Source organism: Petaurus breviceps, unplaced genomic scaffold (assembly GCF_028583685.1).
Source record: "Petaurus breviceps papuanus isolate PSGF00001 unplaced genomic scaffold, PetGlider_PUasm1.0 490, whole genome shotgun sequence".
NCBI lineage: Eukaryota > Metazoa > Chordata > Mammalia > Diprotodontia > Petauridae > Petaurus > Petaurus breviceps.
The window spans coordinates 26,512,935-26,524,086 of NW_027186352.1; the positions used below are offsets into that span (position 1 = coordinate 26,512,935).

At 42.0% G+C, this 11,152-nt stretch overlaps 1 pseudogene; it reads left to right on the top strand.

Annotated features, from left to right (window-relative positions):
* LOC138172097 (solute carrier family 22 member 15-like) overlaps nt 1-11,152 on the top strand; it is a 98,103-nt pseudogene that overhangs the window by 76,488 nt on the left and 10,463 nt on the right.

Here is an 11,152-nt window from a genome sequence, read left to right on the forward strand (position 1 = left end):
TGCTCCCTAATTCCAGGCTGCTGAGGAGCCAAACCCAGCCCTCTGGCGATTCACAGTCACCCACACAGTTCCGAGGATCTGTGCCCAGATGCTTCCCCAACCTCTCCTACTCTCCCTCAACTTCCTAGTCACTTTTCTGTCCTCAGACTCTGGGTATTCCACACCCAAGGGCTGATCTGCTCAGCTTTGCCTCTCCACCCAATGCCAAGATCAAGAGATTGTCTTGATTGATTCTTAGAGTAGAGGTGGGGCAAGAATGGAGATTAGCAACTCAGGGCAGCAGCTGGGTGAACAGGAACTCTTTCTAGCTTGCAACACAGGAGAGATGAAAGTTTAGATGAAAATTGGGGTTCCTGGAACATACAGCAGTTTGTGGGAGGGAATTAAATGCATCTGATATAGCAGAGGGCACCTACAACCCCAAAGACCCTAGAATATTTCCTGGAAATACCAAGATATTTTCTTGGACCCCTGCTTCTCAGAAGGCTTTCTGGGAACTGAATTAAAAAGTTTTTGCCATGACGGGGCCCTATTTACTCACAAAATTCCTTTATTATCTGTGATAGTGGGAGCTCTCCTTTCCCCAGCTGATCTCTCCCTTAAAGCTCTTTGGTCCTGTTCATATGTTTTACAGAAAGTATCCGTATCTGAGAAAAACTGCCCATGTAGGAGAAGGAGCTATTATCTATGAAGGCAGCATTTGATCCATGGTGTCACAAGTTTCCCCATTCTGCAAAATCAAATCTCGAGTGGCTTCAGCATCCACTAGGCCCAAGTTTAGAGGTCACCTGACTTTGCAGGAATCTGGGACTTAGAACAATAGAGACCCTCCCCAGTGCCATCTCAGCACAAGATATGCCAAATAAGGCCAGAAGTGCTTTCTTGTTCTGGTACCTGAGGTAGATCGAGGTGCTTAGATTGTATGCCTAACTTCCAGCCAATGGGAGAAAAGGGTCAGGAGGGGGATGGAGGAGAATTCTGCCTTAGGGCTTTATAACTTCGCCATTTCCTTTTGTAAATTGCATCTCCTCCCTGACCATTTGTCAGGAAGGTGGCCCTTTCTCGAGATTGTAATAAACCATTCTTTTCTGCTTCCTACCTTGAGAAACCTCTGAGTATTATCTGGGTAAGGATTTCTGTTGCACACAGTTTTTGGGGTACACACAGTGCCATCACATCACTCCCTAGCAATTCAGTAAAATTTAAAAACAAAATCAGGAAGAAGAGCCTCCAGCATGCTTTGGAAATTCAGCCCCCAATAGAGGGGGGTGGGCCCTTTTCTTGGATGTAATTCCACCATAGTACCCATCCTAGGCTATCAGGAAGTCAGTGTCCAATTATGGAAATACACTCTCCCACTTAGCCCAGGTACCCATGCAGGCCCCCTTGCATCTGCAGAAGTCTGCAGCCTTGGGACAGGCCCTGGATGAGATCCATGCCATCCTGGGTGCCTCCTCCTGGGGCTTCTCCTGTCTATCAATGTCCTTCCTAACCCTCACCATCCCATCCACATTTAATGACCATCCTCTACTATACTGTAGTTCTCATCTTCCATTTTGGAATTTCCATTTCAACTCATGCTTTGCAACTCAGTGCTAGCAGGAGACAAGTCTCTGTGATAGCTGGAGATGACCCTGGCCACCTCCCATTCCCTGCTGCCAGAGAGCCCAGCTGGAGATTATGAATACTCTGGAGACAGGTAGTGGATCAGGTCTGGCTGAACCCTCTGAACTTCCCACATGACAGCCCTTCCCAGCAGCCTGGAGATGGAACAATAGATAGCATTCTTGCCTATTGTTCTAGCATCTAGAAGGGTTGCCTCCAGGCTTCAGCTCCCTGGTTCCGGTTTGCTTGGCCCAGATTCCTCCAGTCCCTGCTCCTCCCTACACACCCTGACCTGGTACAGCCTAGCTTGGGAAACAAAGCCTTGGATTGAGTCTGAAGACCTTAGTTCAAGTGGGCTCTGCTACTGATTGCATGTGTGACTTTGGGCAGAGCCTGGAACCATTTAGAAACCAGCCCCCAATAGTATTTCATAAGCAATAATGCTCCTTAACTTTTTTTGACAGGTATTTAAAAATCATTAAAAAAAAATTGACATCTGAAGTCATATAGAGTCCCTAGAGCTGGAAAGTACTTCTATAATGTAAAGTACTGGTAAAACGAGGAAAGATAAGTCCTGAGAAAATGAGCACTGCTAGGTTAAGTCACTCACCTGAGATCACACAGGCAATAAGTGGTCGAGACAGAATTCGAACCCGAATCCATTGCGCCTTCCTGAGATTCTGGGTTCAGATCCCATCTCTCTCACTTAGAGGCTGGGTGACTTTGAGCATGTCATTTCTCCTGGGAAGACACCTCACAAGAATTGGACTAGAGCAGCAAGTCTCAGAGGGTGATCCTGGGGCTCCCCAAGGTCAAGGTTCTCTTGGTAATACTACTAAGATGTTTTAATTTCCAATGTGGTAGATATGGGCAGATTTGACTCACATCAGCAGAACCTCTTGGCAGGTGTTCTCAATAATTTTTCTTTAATAGTGTAAAGGGGTCTTGAGACCACCAAATGTGAGAAGCTCTGCCCTGGACATCCCAAGGCCCACGACTATGACCTTGGACTCTAGTGCAGGTTAACATGGGCCTAAAAGGCCTCGGCGCCATCTAGTGTCTGTCTGAAGCCTTGCAATGACGACGTTGATTTTCCAACCTTGGTTCTTTAGGTAGTAAATAAAACAGTAAAAGGCCCAGGTTTTGATCCTTCTTTCTCTGAACTGTTGGCCACAGGATATGTTGTTATTTCGGTTTCAGGGTAACTCCCGCTGTAACACGGGCCTGTTCAGAAGCAGAGAAGGGTCTCATTCCAGTGGCAGGCTCTTAGGGAAAAGTCCTGGACAGAGAAGTAAACAAGAAACCCAAAAACGCCGAGTCACTGCATGGGCCAGACCAGGGCCCATCAGCCAGAGCCACATCCCAGACAGTGGAGCTCGAGGACTGTTCCTGGGAGGCATCCTCCATCCCGGGAGGGTGGCCCTGCCTGCTCTGGCACCTCCTCCCCAGTGCCTTTTCTGATCCCCTTCATTATCTCCCCCTCCTTGCCCTCCAAAATAACTTTGTATTTCAGATATACTGTATTTCATGTTTACTTAACTGGGTGTGGGTCTTTCAGGAAGCTCCTTAAGACCAGGAAGAGTCTTTTTTTGTCTATCTTTGTTTCTCAGGTGTCTAACACTACATCTGGAACACAGCAGGCACTTAATAAATGCCTATCGGGTTGAATTGAAATGGACTGGATTGAATTGCATTGACTGGTCTACTCCTCTATGTCACTCTTTTTTTTTTTTGAGGGGCAATTGGGGTTCAGTGACTTGCCCAAGGTCACATGTCTAGTTTTGTGTTAAGTGTCTGAGGCTGGATTTGAATCCAGGTCCTCCTGACTCCAGGGCCGGTGCTCTATTCACTGTGGCACCTAGCTGCCGCCCCCCCCCCCCCCCCCCCCCCCCCCCCCCATATCACTCTTAATGGGTTAGGGATGTTGCCTAAACTTTTGAGTTTCACTTAATCCATTATGGATCTTTCACCAGGAATGTGTTTCAACTTCTCAGTCTGGGAATAAACATAAATTTATTAGCTTCTATTTAAAGTCTGTGAATTACAGAATTTAAAACTGAGATCTTCTAGTCCAGGAATTCTTCAGCCTGTCTTTAAATTTGTTTTTTTTCTTCATGTTTTGATAACTGTATTTCAATAGAATTGATTTTCATTGTAAACTTGTATAATTCAATGAATTTATAAACATGATTTTGAGAAGGGATCCATAGATGGCATCTGAATGTCAAAGGGTTCTATGATAGAAAACAGGTATATGAAAGATTAAATCCCGATCTAGTCAGAATCTCCTCATTTTTAAGGGAAGGAAACTGAGGCCCAGAGAGGAAATGATTAGTTCAAGATCACATGTGTGGAAAACAGCAAAACTGAGATTTGAACTCAGGTCCTCTGATCTCTTCTGTCTTCTCAGTACTTCATTTTATTTGCCCTAAGTTTCCTCATTCGGGGATCAAAAGATTGAGGCCCTCTGCAGTAGGGACCAGTCAGTGTTTGCTCCATGTAAACCCTTCGTGATTTTTACTTTTTTTTTGTCATTTAGTTACTTTTCAGTCACGTCTGACCCTTCCTGACCCCATTTGGGATTATCATGGCAGAGATACTGGAGAGGTTTGACATTTCCTTCTCTAGCTCACTTTGCAGATGAGGAAACTGAGGCAAGGGTTAAGTAACTTTCCTAGTAAGTGTCTGAGGCCAAATTTGTAGTTTAGTTCAACTTAATAAATAATGTTTATTTTTTATTAAAATTATTATTTTTTACTGTGAGTAGAACATTGCAATCAATTCTAGGGGAGACACAAAGTATAGGTAAGACGTTCATGGAGCTTAGTCTGTTGGGGGATGGGGCAAGGAAGGGCATTCAATTCAGTAAGCATTTATTAAATGTTAACTGCATGCTCAACACTGTGCTAGGCACTAGGCATAAAAGACAAAGTGAAACATTCCTGCCCTCAAGGAGCTTACATGCTCGTGGCAGTAACACGCACAGTGACATTCCAATCTTGTCTTTCTGAGTTTTTGTCTTTTCTGAATATACCTCGTATGTTTTATAAGTTGTCTTTAAGAGGTAGCTTCATCCCTTCCATCTCTCACCTTTCCCATTCACTGTAGCCAGCATTGATGTATACAGGGTTATGTCTATACCTGCTTTTTATCTTTTTATCCCCTCAGAACAAGCATCAATCTTCATTAAATTGACTCTTGGGTGAATTGCTGCTAGATGATGTGATGGAGAGACTTGGGGCTTGTAACTGCAAGCACCCTAGCATACCCAGGATGACTGTTGGCACAGTCTGCTTTGATTTGCTTTACTAAAGGAAAGCAACTTTAAAGGGATCAACAATCTTTAAATAAACAAACATATATATATATATATATATGTATATGTGTGTGTGTATGTACATTCACTTAGTTCAGGGGAAAAAGTCAGCACTCAGCTTCAGAAAATACAAACAGAAATTACAAGCAGACAAAAAAATACAGATAGAGAAAACAACACAATTCAACGGAACAGCAGACAGGGCTTCCAGCTGCCTGAACATTACATACATACATAGTTAGTTGCCAGAGAGAGAAGCACCAACACTATCTGGGTTTTCAAAGCCAGGGTCTCATCTGACCAAATCATACAACTCTTCCCATAAGTGATTCCCAAAGCAAAACCTCACCTCAGAATATATATAACCCTTCTGCAGGGTCAGAGGGCATCACAACCTTCATGACCCACTGCCTAATTACAAAGTAACAAAAAGTGTGGAGCTTCCTGGAAAACAAGCCCCTCCCCAATCAAGCCCCTCTTGTTGGGTTCTACCGGAGGCCATTAAGGAACAGGGAAGATCTTCAAATTCCCTTACCGTTACAGGGCTTCCAAGTCCTGCCTCAGTCTCTTCCATTATCTGGGACCCTTGGCAAGTGACTCAACCTCTCCTTCACTCGGTTTCCTCATTGGTAAAATGAGGATAATAATAATCCCTGCCTTATAGGGTTATTGTGAGACCCCAAATGGGATGATCTTATGCAAGGAGCTGTATAATGCCTAGCAATTCTCTTATCTTGTTGAAATCACCAGTGGAGGGAGCACATTAGAGAAAGTAATGGCAAACCACGTCAGCATCTTTGCCAAGACAACCAAATGGGGTCATAAAGAGTGGGACTCAGCTGAAAAGACTGTACAATAACAGAGTACTGGACCTGGAGTTTGGAAGAGTTAGAATCTAGCCTCTGTGTGACCTTGGGCAAGTCACCTAGCCAAAGTGCTATGGCTTATGTTTCATGTGTGTCCTGCACCTGGTACAGTATGAGGCACATGGGAGTTAATGAGTAAATGATATACTTGAGTGACTGAACGTGAAAGGATAATAACCAGGGGTTCTGAATTCCACAGGGGGTCCTATACTCTGAAACTCTGAGGTGTATTCACTGGTCTTTAAAATATAATTATTGTGAGAGAGAATTTCCAATTGGTAGCCCTATATGTTGAGGAAATCAGTGATCAAAACCCTTTTCATTATTCTCTTTTCCAATAAACCAACCAGCTAACCAACCCATAAGCAAGCAAGAAAACAAACAAAATGAGATAGGAATTGTTTGGAGTCAAAAGACCTGAGTTCTAATTCTGACTTTGCACATACTATATCCTGTGTGACCTAAGGAAAGGCACTTAACATTTTTCAGCCTCAGTTTTCTCATCAGACAAATGAGAGACTCAATGACCTTCAAGGTTTCTTCAAATCAAAAATCCTGGGACCTTTTTAGTCAGTTGCATGTCCTCTCTTCCTATACCCCAATGACTCTGGGCTCCCAGGATTCCAGTACTCTTGATAAGAGGATCTTAATCTGGGATCCAGGTCCATGGACCAATTTCAGGGGGTCCATGAACTTGAATGGGGAAAAAAATTACATCTTTATTTTCATTCAACTTGAATTAAATTTTAGCATTTCTTTTAATTATTCATGTAGACAACTCTATGCAGGGTTCATAGGCTTCACCAGGCTGCCAAAGGGATCCATGATATGACAAAGGTTAAGAACCCTTGCCCTAGATGAATTCTACATGTTGGATTTCTGGCCAACATACCAGATTCTGGGATTGGCATTTATGTCTCTTATTTATGGCTTATGATCACTTTTCTGATTTTGTCTTAAAAGAAACGCTGGCCTGGGGGTCTGTTCAATGACTTGCAGATTTGGTGGTATATTGGCTCCTTTTGTACCCTCTATGGTAAGTTTTTGGTTTTTATTTTTGTTTTTGTTTTTTATTTTAGAGACAGTTGCTGAGATACTTGTAGGGACGGCAGCTTGACTTAGGGGAGAATGATGAATTTGGAGTCAGGAATAAATACATGGGTTCAGATTCTGATAACTTGCTAGCTGTGCGATCATGAGCAAATCACCTAACCTCTCTAAAACTCAAGAAACTCCCTAAGACTTTAAGATGGTTTGCATTGTTGCAGAAAATGAGTTCTCTTGCACACTGACATTTGATTTGAGATTTTAACGTCCTCACATGTTTTCTTAAGCAGCAAGGTGGATAGAGTACTAGACCAGGAGTCAGAAAGATCTGACTGAGTTCAGATGTAACCCCAGACATTTACTAGCTGTGTGACCATGGGCAGATCACTTTGCCTCAGTTTCCTCAAGAGTAAAATGGGGATAATAATAGCACCTACCCCCTAAGGTTGTTGTAAGCATCAAATGAGATAATATGTGTAAAGGGCTTAGTATGGTGCTATAAAAAAATGCTAGCTCTTCTTACTCTTATTGTTAAATCTTTCCTGACTTGTCTTATAAAAGACAGCACTTTAAAAAAAAATTCTTCATTATTGTTCTGAATTTGACAAACTTGAACACCCATGAAGAGATCAGTGTAGGAAAAGGTTTGCATGTTAACTCTGAATCTCTGTTACGTACAGCTTGTTTTTTTTTTTTTTTAAGTATATAGTAAATTAAAAATGGTATATCTAGCCTTGTTTTCTCACCTGTTTCTTCTGGCCGCATCTATGTATTTGAAAGATGCTTCATTGATGAAAAAAGTGTACTTGTAAAAAGATGAATCTTCTACCTCCAGGAACTGCTTTTGTTCAGATCCCAAAGAACACAAAATTTATCATAAATATCTTACAAAATCAACCTTCTTGGCTGAGTGGCCATATGGTATGGTGGAGGGAATGTTGGGTTCAGAGTTTGGAGGAACCTGCATTCAAACCCACCTCTGATGGTTCCAGTTGTGTGACTTTGGGCAAGTCACTGATCCTTTGCTTCCTTATTTGTAAAATATAGAAATGAATGCCTATCTCATAGGGTGGTTGTGAGGTTCAAATTATACAATGTATGTAAAGTACCTTACAAAGTTTATAGTGCTAAGGAAAAGGAAGATATTTGTAACCCTTTGTTTGCTGGTTGGAAGTGCTTGGGGTGGGAAGGGATCTCTGAGGTCACTTAGCCCGGTTTACTTATTTTACTGGTGGGGAAATGGAGGCCTCCATTGGCAATGTTGATTTTAACTCAAGTCCTGGTGAGATGTCTCTTATATTTTCTTAAATTTTCCTCTTTGCTAGGGTGGGGTTGGTGTTTTCTTGTATTCACTTGTTGGGAGAAGTTTGGCTTTGGGGTGAAATGTGAGCTTATTTATGAAATACAGTTTTCTGTGTATTGATTTTGTGGAGCATTTGAGAGGACTGCCTTTATTTATGGTAGATGACTCAATGAGGTTGAAAATGAAGTTGAGAGTCTTGAAAGAACAGTATGAAGGGTGTGAAAAAAAAAATTGGTCATTTTAACCGCTGACATTTACAATTCCAGAAATCTATCGGCCCATCTGTCCCCTTTGTGGTGTTTGGCATCAGTGGGTTGTCAGCAGGAATCTTGGATCTACTTCTTTCAGAAACTCTAAATCGACCGATAATAGAGAACCTTCAGGATCTGCGGGCCTTGGAAACCTAAGTGCTAACAAGGCATAGTGAGGTTAGATTTCTATTTTCTTTTTTTAATGTTTTCTTTATTTTTTCTTTTTTTAAAGTATGGGAGGGAATAAGTAATTATTATAAAGAGCAGAATAATTGGTGGATGCATTTCATCTCTATGGTAGAGTGATCTCCATATACAAAGTATGCTATACTTGTTGATTATTTTGATAACAATGATGTCACTCATACAATATTTTGCAATAACTATAATAGACCCATTTTACAGATGAAGAAGCTAAGACCCAAAGAGGCTGAGGGTTTTGACCAAGGTTACGCAGAGGAATGCATCAGAGGTAACATTTGAATTCAGGTCATAGGATCATAGCTACATAGCTGGGAGGGACCTTGAAGGCCATCTAGTCTAGTCCCCTTATTTCATAGATGAGGAAATGGAGTCTCAGTGAAGTTGAAAGATCTGTCCAAAGTTGCACAGGTCGTGAGCATCAGAAGTGGGAGATGAATCCAATCCTCTCTCTATAAAGTTATTGCTTTTTATATCATTTATATCTTTCTTTGGTGGGATCTGTGGTTTTTAGAACCTCCATTGTGGAAATTCACTCCACCAAGGCATATAGCCACTTACCTGTCATTTATAGTCCTAAAGAGTTGCCTGGGGCCCAGAGAGACTGTCAGGCCCAGAGTCCTACAGGTAGTAGCTAGGTGGTACATTTTACTGATGAGGGAATGAGGTATAGAGGGTGAAATTATTTTCCTCTGATCCTACAGTTAGTGCATATTAGGGCAGAGATTTAAACCTAGTTCCCCTGACTCCATGTTCCTTGCTGTTTCTATTATATAATGCTGCATTTTCTGCCAAATTAACAGCAGAATTCCAAAGTCTAAGAGTTAGAAGGGAACTTAGAAGCCCTTTCTGTAAGATCCCCAACAAATATTTATCCAGTCTTTGCTTGAAGATCTCCAAGGAAGGAGAACTCATTACCTTCCAAGGTCTAACTGATAGTAGTAGTTAATCATTAAACATGTTCCTAGAAATAATATTAGATTAAACATTTCCTAGTTCGTCTTGTGTAGCATGGGAGTGAAATGACCTTTTTTTTGCCTTGTGGAGGGTAATTGGGGTTAAGTAACTTGCCCAAGGTTACAAGGCTAGTTTGTGTGTGTGTGTGTGTGTGTGTGTGTGTGTGTGTGTGTGTGTGTGTTAAGTATCTGAGGCTGGAACTGAACTCGGGTCCTCCTGACTCCAGGGCCAGTGCTTTACTCACTGCGCCACCTAGCCACCCTGAAATGACCTTTCTTAAAGCTGTATCTTTTTATTAGAAAAGAGGATATAGGATGATAAAGAGGCAAGAGAACTGGGCCTTGCAGTCTGGAGACCTGGATTCAAATCCTACTTATAGGTCCTTTCAAGGCAAGTTACTTCAGAGCCTCTGTGGTTTCATCTGTAAAATGGGGATGATTGTAATACTTGTTTATTGTTTTGAGAAAAGCACTTGGAAAGTCTAAAAGAGCTTTTATTTTTAATATGTAAAAATACTTCCTATTACTGTGTCAGAAACCATCTGGAGCATTTACTTGTGACAAATGTTTTTTAAATGCACTTCTGCAAAAGCAAATTAGCTGGGGCTTTTCTGGCAGGACAAGGGAGTTTTGAAGAAAACTCATCTGGCAAAACTGCCAAGAACCAAAACTATGGCTCTGAAAAGCCTGATTGCAACGGGATAACAAGCAACTCAGATAGAGAACACAAGCTCCCCTTTTGAACTACCAGAGTCCTCTAAGAGATGCCCTGAAGCTGACCAAGGTCCTATCAACTTGGCCTATGCTGCTCATGAGAGACATTTTGATTTTATTTGAGAGGCAGCATCGTGGAGTGAAAAGAACGTTGGAGTTGGAAGATACAGGTTCAATCCCTGGTGCTTACTACCTAGAGTGACTTTGCCCAGTTTTCTTAATCTCCCTGGGACTCAGTTTCTTCATCTGTGAAATGTGGAGTTTGGTTTAGCTATCTCTGAGGGCCTTCCCAGTTCTGGATCCCCTGGTGTTTATGATCCCACAATCCCTCCTTTTCTGTTTCTCATCTCTGTGATCAGCTGCTCTGGGCTTCTCTTTCCTCACCTTTAGGATGAAAGGGCTGGATAAGATGCCTCTGAGGTTTCTACCAGTTTAAAGCCTGTGATCTAGGGATTAACATTGCTTTGTAAGCAGCCAAAGACTTCCAGCCACAACTAACCCATGTTTTGTCTATGGACTACAATGAATATAGTCAGGAGAGCCACAAGGCTGTTTTTCATAATATTTGAAAACATATTCAACTGTCAGATGATGAGATGGCATTTCAGTGAACTCAAGATGCTCCTATAAAGCCTTGCATTTGTATGTAAGATAACGAGCACTGTGGTTGAGGTTAGTGGATGTCTCAGTGCCTCTGGGAGTTGTCTTTGCCTAGCTTGTTAGACTTACATCTCCAAAAAACTAGTTCCATGTCTACACATGACCTGGAAGGGACAGTGGGTTCTCAAAGGATACTCTTAGTGGAACATAAGCTTTGTCCATTTCAATCGATTATCTATCCATCCCTCCATCCATCCATCCATCCATCCATCCATCCATCCATCCATCCATCC